The following is an 8,680-nucleotide window of genomic DNA, read 5'->3' on the forward strand; positions in this document are numbered from 1 at the left end:
TGCAGCCTTTGTTGTACAATTATCCTTTCTAAAAATTTGGTTATTGTACTTTAATTGGTAATATCACTTTATCTATATTTATTTTATATTCTTGTTTATAAAATTAATCATTTTCTTTAGAAGATTAAAAACATTTAATATAAATATGTTAAAAAGAAATAACCTTTGAATTCATTTTCTATTATACATTTTTCATTAATTTTGACCACAAGAGACAATTTTTTATTAATGTTTTTAACAGTTATCTGAAAGTTAATTGTGATCAGAACATTTGATTTTTTCATGTTTCTAGTTTATCACCTATTTTTTGTATCTGTTATCTGAAATAGGATCTGTTATTTGAAGGGAGATTATGAGGCCTGTATTACCTGGTAGGCACTAAAGCCATTGGGCTTATTTTGCAGTCACTGGATACAAAATAAAGTTTCTGAATCGGATCGTATTGAAGATGCACACCGACTCTACCTTTCTTTCTTTTTTCCTGTTTAGCTCCTGGTAATTACCTTTCAGATAATACTTTAGAGGATGAATGTGGACGATATGCATGAGTGTAAATGAAGTGTAGTCTTGTACAGTTTCGGTTCGACCATTCCTGAGATGTGTGGTTAATTGAAACCCAACCACCAAAGAACACCGGTATCCTCGATCTAGTATTCAAATCCGTGTAAAAATAACTGACTTTACTAGGACTTGAACACTGCAACTCTCAACTTCCAAATCAGCTGATTTGGGAAGACGTGTTCACCACTAGACCAACCCGATGGGTACACCGACGACTGTACCTACCCTAATATCCTTAGCATGAAGAACCAAATAGGGTTGAATCTACTGAAAACAGGCGATAATGTGGAAGAAGAGGTCAAGGGATAGAAAATGGCGTGAACGATGAAAAAGAATATCTTTCCATCAAGATGGCTTGGAATAGCTTACTGCTTTACCTAAGACCTCATAAATTATGTATTAATGCCAAGTTGTATTGATGATAAATAATGCCAAAAAATATCAGTATTAATAAATAGAGGGGATGGTGTAGTAAAGAAGACAAAATATAACCAGAGTGTAGCTCTGGTTTAACCTAACCAAATTCCTTCTTCCCTTTCACTGCTGAATTAGTCTTCTTCAGCTCTTTGAGGTTGTGAAATATTCCACCATCTTTCCTTGTGTCCAGATTATCTCATTTAATCTTTTAAATTATATTAGTAAGATTATTTGATTGATTGACATTTGTAAGACAGATACCTGCCATGGCCAAGCTCCTCTCTGGCTTTCTTTACCGTTTACAATACGTCCTTGTGATGATGTGGAATTTCTTTGCTGCCTGTAGTTAACTAACCCACTTATACCACATTCTGATCCTAAAAAAAAACACAAATAAAATTTAGACACTTACAGGTAATATGAATTATTGTTAGGTATTTAAGGTTTTAATTTAAGGACATGTATAAATGAGGGAATTGCAATAAGTTAATTTGTTTTTTTAACATTGTTATTGAGGTTCTACTTAAATGCAACGGAATAATTAATTATGTTAATTTACAAAATGTATTCAGCTTCTGAAATAGTTTGTGAGCACTGTTACATCTTGAATGGATTGGAAGTAAGATGTTTTTTTGTATTAGAGAGGCCTTTTTTAAATGTCATCATAAATAACTTAAATGTTTAAATTACTTAAATTTCATTGTATTTACATTATGATAATGCTTTCTGAACCTAGGTATTCCAAAATGTTTATAAGTATTGAAAACTAAGTTCTTAACAAAGTAGAACAGTTGAGTTTATGACTATCACCGAAACGATGGATAAATTCTGTGAGAATTCTGTTCATCAGTTATCTTGAACCATAGTGAACTTCTTGAATACATCGAACAGATAAGCTCCTTGACATAATTTGAACTAAAATTAAAAATCATTATACATATAAAATAAAATATTAAGAAAAAATACATTTATATACAGTGGAACACCGATTGACCTTTACAAGACGAAATCCAGTTAACTGGAAAATTTTAAAAGGTTGATCATTCATTCGTATTGGACTTATAATTCTAATGTTTAACAGATATTACATTTAATGAAAATACAAAAAAGAAAATGCATTTCGGTAAAATGGAAAAGATACTTCAGAATTATAATCGGCATTCCATTATTGATAGATTCCTTCTGGATAAAGTAAAGGGGATTTAAATGTTTCAATATGCTTCCCCGTTGATCATCCTTTTACTCAATAGTTTTCAAGATCACCACTAAAATATTTAATTAAAAATAAGATTTATGCTAAAATTAACTAAAAGTAAATTTCATTGATTCAAAACCAAAAATAATAAATTCAAATAAAAATAAAGCACAGTGATTTTGGGAGCTTTTTGTCCCCAAAAAGTAGGAAAAAAGGAATGGCTTAGATGCTGTTGAAAAGAAGTAGAGGAAGCAATGGAAGGAATAAACCAAAAAATGGGAAATTAATCTCAGCATTCCAATTTTGGGGATAGTACATATGAAATCAAGATCTTGCAACACAAGTGGACAACATGAAATGTTCCAATACAATTACATTTGACAAAAACAACATTTTAAATGAATAACACTGATAGACAAAAAATTATTTTTAATGTCTCTCTAAGTGTGATAACATTTCTTCAACTGATTTTTTGCGTACATTATAAATCTGTAAATACAATATTTCTATCACCCTTAGTTTTAAATAAATTATGCTTCAAAGAAATTAAGGGAAAATATATTTATAATTTTGCATAGTCATACCTGTGTTAGAATGATTTTGCTGATGCTTTTCTTTTATAAATAGCCTCAGGCACATCCCGAATTAATGTCCAACAGTAATTTGCTAGCATATTAGTATTCCATTTCCCTTTATAGAAGCTTTCCATCACCAAAATGTCTTGGTGGAAATGTTCACTGTGTTTGTCACTTACGTTTCTGAGGTTGTCCAGGAAAAAATTCTCATGTGAGTGGAGGAAATGTATTTTCAAAGACATATTCCATTCCATTGCTCTGTATGAAGTAAGAAGTTGATTAACAATATCGTGATAATTGTCAGATTTTTGTTTGCCGAGAAAATTTCTGCAAACGTCTTTAAATGAAGCCCAAGCTACACTTTCTACATTATTTAGCATCTAGTTAAATACATCATCTTTGACCAACTCATTTTTGAGGACCAACAAATACTCCGTCTTTAATTTTTCTTTCACTTATATTTGGAAATTTCTGCCTAGAAATATTTCTGTACAGAAATCTGGGACTAGCCTTCACTGCTTTTACAAAAATTTTCATTAGTCCTAGCTTGAGGGGTTATAAATATTTTTTTGGGTTCAGCTAAGGGGTCATGAATAATATTTTTCCCATTTGGAGTTAAGTTGTCTCATTTCTTCCACTCTGGTAACAATGTTTATCCCTAGCTTGGCTGTCCCATTCGCAAAGAAAACTCATGTACTTAGTATAGCCTAACAAAATAGTTATAACTTTCAAATCACCACATATGTTCCAGCTATGTTTTGAGAAAGAACGTCTTTCATCACATCGTATTTCTCTTCCAAATTAATACTGTAAGCGATTGGTATCAAAGGATATTTGTTACCGTTGTGTGGTAGAACCTCTTTGAAACTATACTTGGATGAATCTATGAAAAGGCGCCAGTCCCCTCAGGTTTATGAACTTGTTTGTCTTAAGTGCAACATAAGTTCATCAATATTTGTGCAATAAATTAAATTATTTTTCATCAATAAAGTAGCGGGAAAGTACTTTTTGTCGGCTTTGAAAGCCCAAAATGTTTATTTTTTGAAATAAATTCTAACCTTGCAGTCTTGATCCTAACAGTTCATCTTGATTTTTTGATAAATTTAAATCCCTAACCAAGTCATTTAATTCACCTTGTGATAAGATGTGGCTTATTGGAAGATAATTCAAAATAAAAATTATTGTTTTCTTCAGTACTGCCTGTTTCTTCATCGCTGCTCTCTCTCTCTCTCTCTCTCTCTCTCTCTCTCTCTCTCTCTCTCTCTCTCTCTCTCTCTGTGTGTGTGTGTGTGTGTGTGTGTGTGTGTCTGTCTGTCTCTCTCTCTCTCTCTCTCTCTGTGTGTGTGTGTGTGTCTGTCTGTCTGTCTCTCTCTCTCTCTGTGTGTGTGTGTGTGTGTCTGTCTGTCTCTCACACACTCTCTCTCTCTCTCTCTCTCTGTCTGTGTCTGTCTCTCTCTCTCTATCATTCTGTCTGTTTGTCTGATGACAGTTTCAGAGGCTGATGACAGAACGAAGGAGAAATTGCCATTCCTAAGGATATTTTTCGTTTAGTTTTACAAATAGAATTCGAAAAAGTATTGCCAGCCCAGTATTTTAGAAACACTCACGTAAAACATACACATACGTAATCATCCCTATTAAAAATACATATAAAAATTAAAACTCTGGTTTAATCGTATTAAAGAGCTCTTTAAATTTTAAATAACCGCGTTTAAATGTTTTCTTATCGATGTAAGACAGGTGAGGACATTTAATTTTTAAATACCTGCTATTTATACAAGAGAAATCCATTTAAAAATTAAATCTCAAAGTTGATTTAATATTTAAATACCGCGTAACTACGTTTTCTTCTTTATTTAAATAACTTCTTTCTTTTTTATTTATTTTTTTTTTTAGTTGAATTCTTTTAAAAATATATTTCAATTTTTACAATTGTTTTTATTATTATAAACATTTATTGTTTATGTTATTATATATCTAAATATTGCACATATACATATATATCATAGCTTGGGAAAAATTTAGTACTTTTAACAGGATCCGAATTTTTGGAAGAAAATCGCAAATATCTCGAAAACGGTCGGTCCTAGCGCTCTGAAAAATTTTCTCGACCCCATCCACTCCCGGCGGTTCTCGTCAGACGATAATATTTTCAAACGCCCCCGGGGCGCCGTTCGGAAATCGGAGAGGGGGTGCCACCGTAATATCTCGGCAACCGCTGGTCCGATTTTTATGATTCAAACGGCGTAACTATCGGCAGGTCGAACGCTAACCGTTTAACTCATCGGGTACGCTCTTGATCGACCGGATCTCGGTCATCCGATAAATTAATTCGTTTAGCCCTGCGTTTTGATTACACTCACTCGATGTAAAACGTACAGATCCGATCTTTCGCTAAACACGCTCAAATCTGTGCGTTAGCGATTACCGGTCCGCAGGGCCTAGCTGCGGAGGCCGTGCCACAGGCACACCTCTGCAGCTAGTATATTCGCTAAATTGGGGCGACGGAAGCGAAGAAGAAATATAATCGCCGAATCCTTCGTATAAAAAAAAATCGTGTAAATATATTATAATTCGAAAAAAAGCGTTTACGGGCGCAGCAAGAAATGGGGTTCACCAAAGTTAAAAAAATCTGCATTACGTGGGTTTTTAATTTTTTCCGCCGTATAAATCAAACTTAATTTTTTAAATAGGAAGGTTGACGTACGATACGTGATTTCGGTTTAAATTTTTCGAAAAAAACAACGGTGAACGCCGTTTTTCTGTTAACGCCTTCGTTATCGAGTTTTAAGCGTTCAAATTTGGAACGATGGAAAAATCGTGTTAGTAATAAAACGCGATCAATTTTATTGCGTTTTCCAATCATAATGCAGACAATAGCTATGCTGTAATATCGGTAATAATAAAATAACTAATAATTAACAACACAGTTCCTAATAGTTTTAACACAGTTTCCTAATTAAAACACAGTTTCTAATAATTTTATTGTTAATAAATCTACTATTGAAAATGAAATTTTGCTTGGTTCAAGGTTAATTTTTTCTTTGAGCTATTTTTTTTATTTTTATTTTAATTAATCGTTGATAGATTGTTTCTATTATAAATTAAAATTTTTTTTAAGACTTTCTCCTCTAAAATATTTTTCAGTTACATAAAATAGTATTAGATATATTAAACAATCGTGTTATTTTTTATAAACTGATAACTGCTGGTCACGTGTGATCAAAGTTTTTACTTTTGTGTGATGGAAGATTATTTTAATCTAAAAACTCCCTCTATGACTCATGAAACCTTGCGATTGGTGAGGGCCCTTCAGTGCTCAGTGATACAGAATAGCTGGACCGAAGGTGGAACCATATCGGAGAGGTATCTGTTGAGAGCCATACTAAGGAATGATTCCTGAAAGAGGGCAGCAGCTCTTTCAGTAGTTGTTAAGGGTGTAGGTCAGGAGGACTTAAATGGTCATATCAGCATCACTCAATCTTCTGAGTACTGCGCAGCTGAAAGTAATGGAAAAGTACAGCTTTTTTTTTTCAAAGAAAATGTAGCTCCCGGCATTTTCATGTAACAAAGTTGGAGGCACCTTCCTTGGTAAAATATTTTGGAGGTAAACTAGTCTCCCATTTGGATCTCCGAGTGGAGGCTACTAAGGAAGGGATCACCAGAAAATTAAAAAATAACATTCTACGAGTCGAAACGTGGATTGTTAGAAATCTAAAAAAAAGATCGGTAGGTTAGAAAATTTAAAGAAGGAAATGGATAGGATAAATGTAGATGAAGGAGGAATTAGCGAGGTTCAGAGGGAAGAGGAATAATATGCGTTAAATTAATTTCAAAAAGATTTTAATTCAAAAGTTGTTTAAGAAATTTATAGATAGTTGGCACGGAGATATAAGAAATAGAACTGAAAAATCACAAACCCAACCCAACAACGTGATATTATTTTATTCTGTTTTTAATATATAAATAGATGTTTTTGCTTTTGTAAAATTAAATATTAATTTTCTTATCATTAAACTATTAAAATCCTGTATTTTCATCTTTCACATACCATTTAATTCATAAACTATCTACAATGTCGCTGATCATAGAGTTCTTAGTTTGCTAGTTATAATTATTATTACATTATACACTTTCTCATAACTGAATACTTTCTGGATCTATGGAAAATAGCTGAAACCAGGCAAACCACCTAATGACATAACATCATATCAGCCGATTAGCATGCTACCTGCACTTAAAAAGTTTTCAAGAAATCTACTTAGATGATTAAAACCTTTTTAGAACAAAGCAAATTAATATCTGATTCCAGATTGGCTTTCAAACAGATCATATTACCATCGAACATTCATAGAGTCATTGCTAATATTCAGTTAGCTTTATACAAAAAACAGCTGTTCTACTGGTTTTCTTGATATCTGCTAAGCCTTTAGATTAACGGTGGCACAGTGGTCTTTTTGAAATTAATCAGCATCTACCATTTCAGTATTTTAACATTTTCATTTCTTTTTTAAGTAATGGATATTTCAAGGTTAAATTCCAGAGTGAAGTGTCCCCACTGTTTTCCATAAATACAGGCATTCCTCAATGAAGTGTATTCCTCACACACTTCCAGTTTACCAATTTCTCCCAACACTAAAATAGCAGCTTGTACTGTGTAAAAGTAATTCACACATCACCAGACATCATGTTACACCTTCAAGAATAGTTAAACAACATTGAGCATGGTGAAAAATGTGGCAAATAGTCTAATGAAAATAAAAGTATGCATGTTAGTTTTATTCTCTGAACAAATGTCATAAATGTTATACTCGATGACATTCGGCTACCACAATCAAATTCTAGAAATACTTTGGTATTCACCTTGACAAAAGGCCCACATTTGGAAAAATGAGAATAACTGATTACTAAATTTTTTCAGTTGTACTTGATTGTAAATTGAAACTCAAAATTATCTCTGAACAAGTTAATTATTTACAAAGCCATATGGCAGCCGGTTACTGAGAATATTAACAGAATCCGATGCAATTATATTATTTTTTTAATCCAAAGTTTTTCACAACTCGCAGATTTACCTTGGTCCATTATAAACAATAATATAAATGTCTCTCCATATACCTACAATTCCAGAAGAAATCTCAATTTATTAATCAAAACTCAACAATCATCCAAATGTTCTGACAATTAATCTTCAAACTGCATTTGACACTTATATCCTTTTTTAAAATTCAAGATTTTTAAGAAGTAAATCCTTCTAAGAGAAGTATGAAGGAATTATTTTTTTAACTTTTGCTGTTGAGCTTTTCTCCTTCAAGACATTTGCAAACATACATTCACCTCATCTATACATTGTCCTGAATGAACAAATTCTAGATACCTAGTTGCATTAAAAAATTTTATATCAGCTGATGTTTATTTCAACCACATTTTAAAGTAGGTTTAAACTGATTTAAAAAATAAACCACCCAATAATGTCATCTGACACCAGTGTGAAACAGCTGCGAGGTAAACTATTTCCTTAACCCATCGGATTGGTCTAATGGTGAACACATCTTCCCAAATCAGCTGATTAGGAAGTCAAGAGTTCCAGCATTCAAATCCTAGTAAAGTCAGTTATTTTTACACAGACTTGTTAACTAGATCATGGATACGGTGTTATTTGGTGGTTGTGTTTCAATTAATCACACATCTCGGAGGAATGGTCGAACTGAGGTTTGGGCAAGACTATACTTCATTTACACTCATACATATCATCCTCTGAAGTATTTCCTACGGAGCTGGCCTAGTTGTAACTCTTCATCGCAAATCAGCTGATTTTGAAGTCGAGAGTTCTAAGGTTGAAATCATAGTAAGTGATTTTAAATTTAGTAAGTGATTCCTGCCTTTACTAGGAATTGAACCTTAGAACTCTCGACTTCAAAATCAGGCGCTG

General features: G+C 32.7%; 1 pseudogene; it reads right to left on the minus strand.

Moving 5' to 3' along the window:
* Window positions 1-7,833, minus strand: part of LOC142330749 (trypsin-1-like) — a 33,674-nt pseudogene extending 25,841 nt beyond the window's left edge.
* Between the last annotated feature and the right edge of the window lie 847 nt (window positions 7,834-8,680).

The sequence above is a fragment of the Lycorma delicatula genome, chromosome 9 (assembly GCF_047948215.1).
Source record: "Lycorma delicatula isolate Av1 chromosome 9, ASM4794821v1, whole genome shotgun sequence".
Lineage (NCBI taxonomy): Eukaryota > Metazoa > Arthropoda > Insecta > Hemiptera > Fulgoridae > Lycorma > Lycorma delicatula.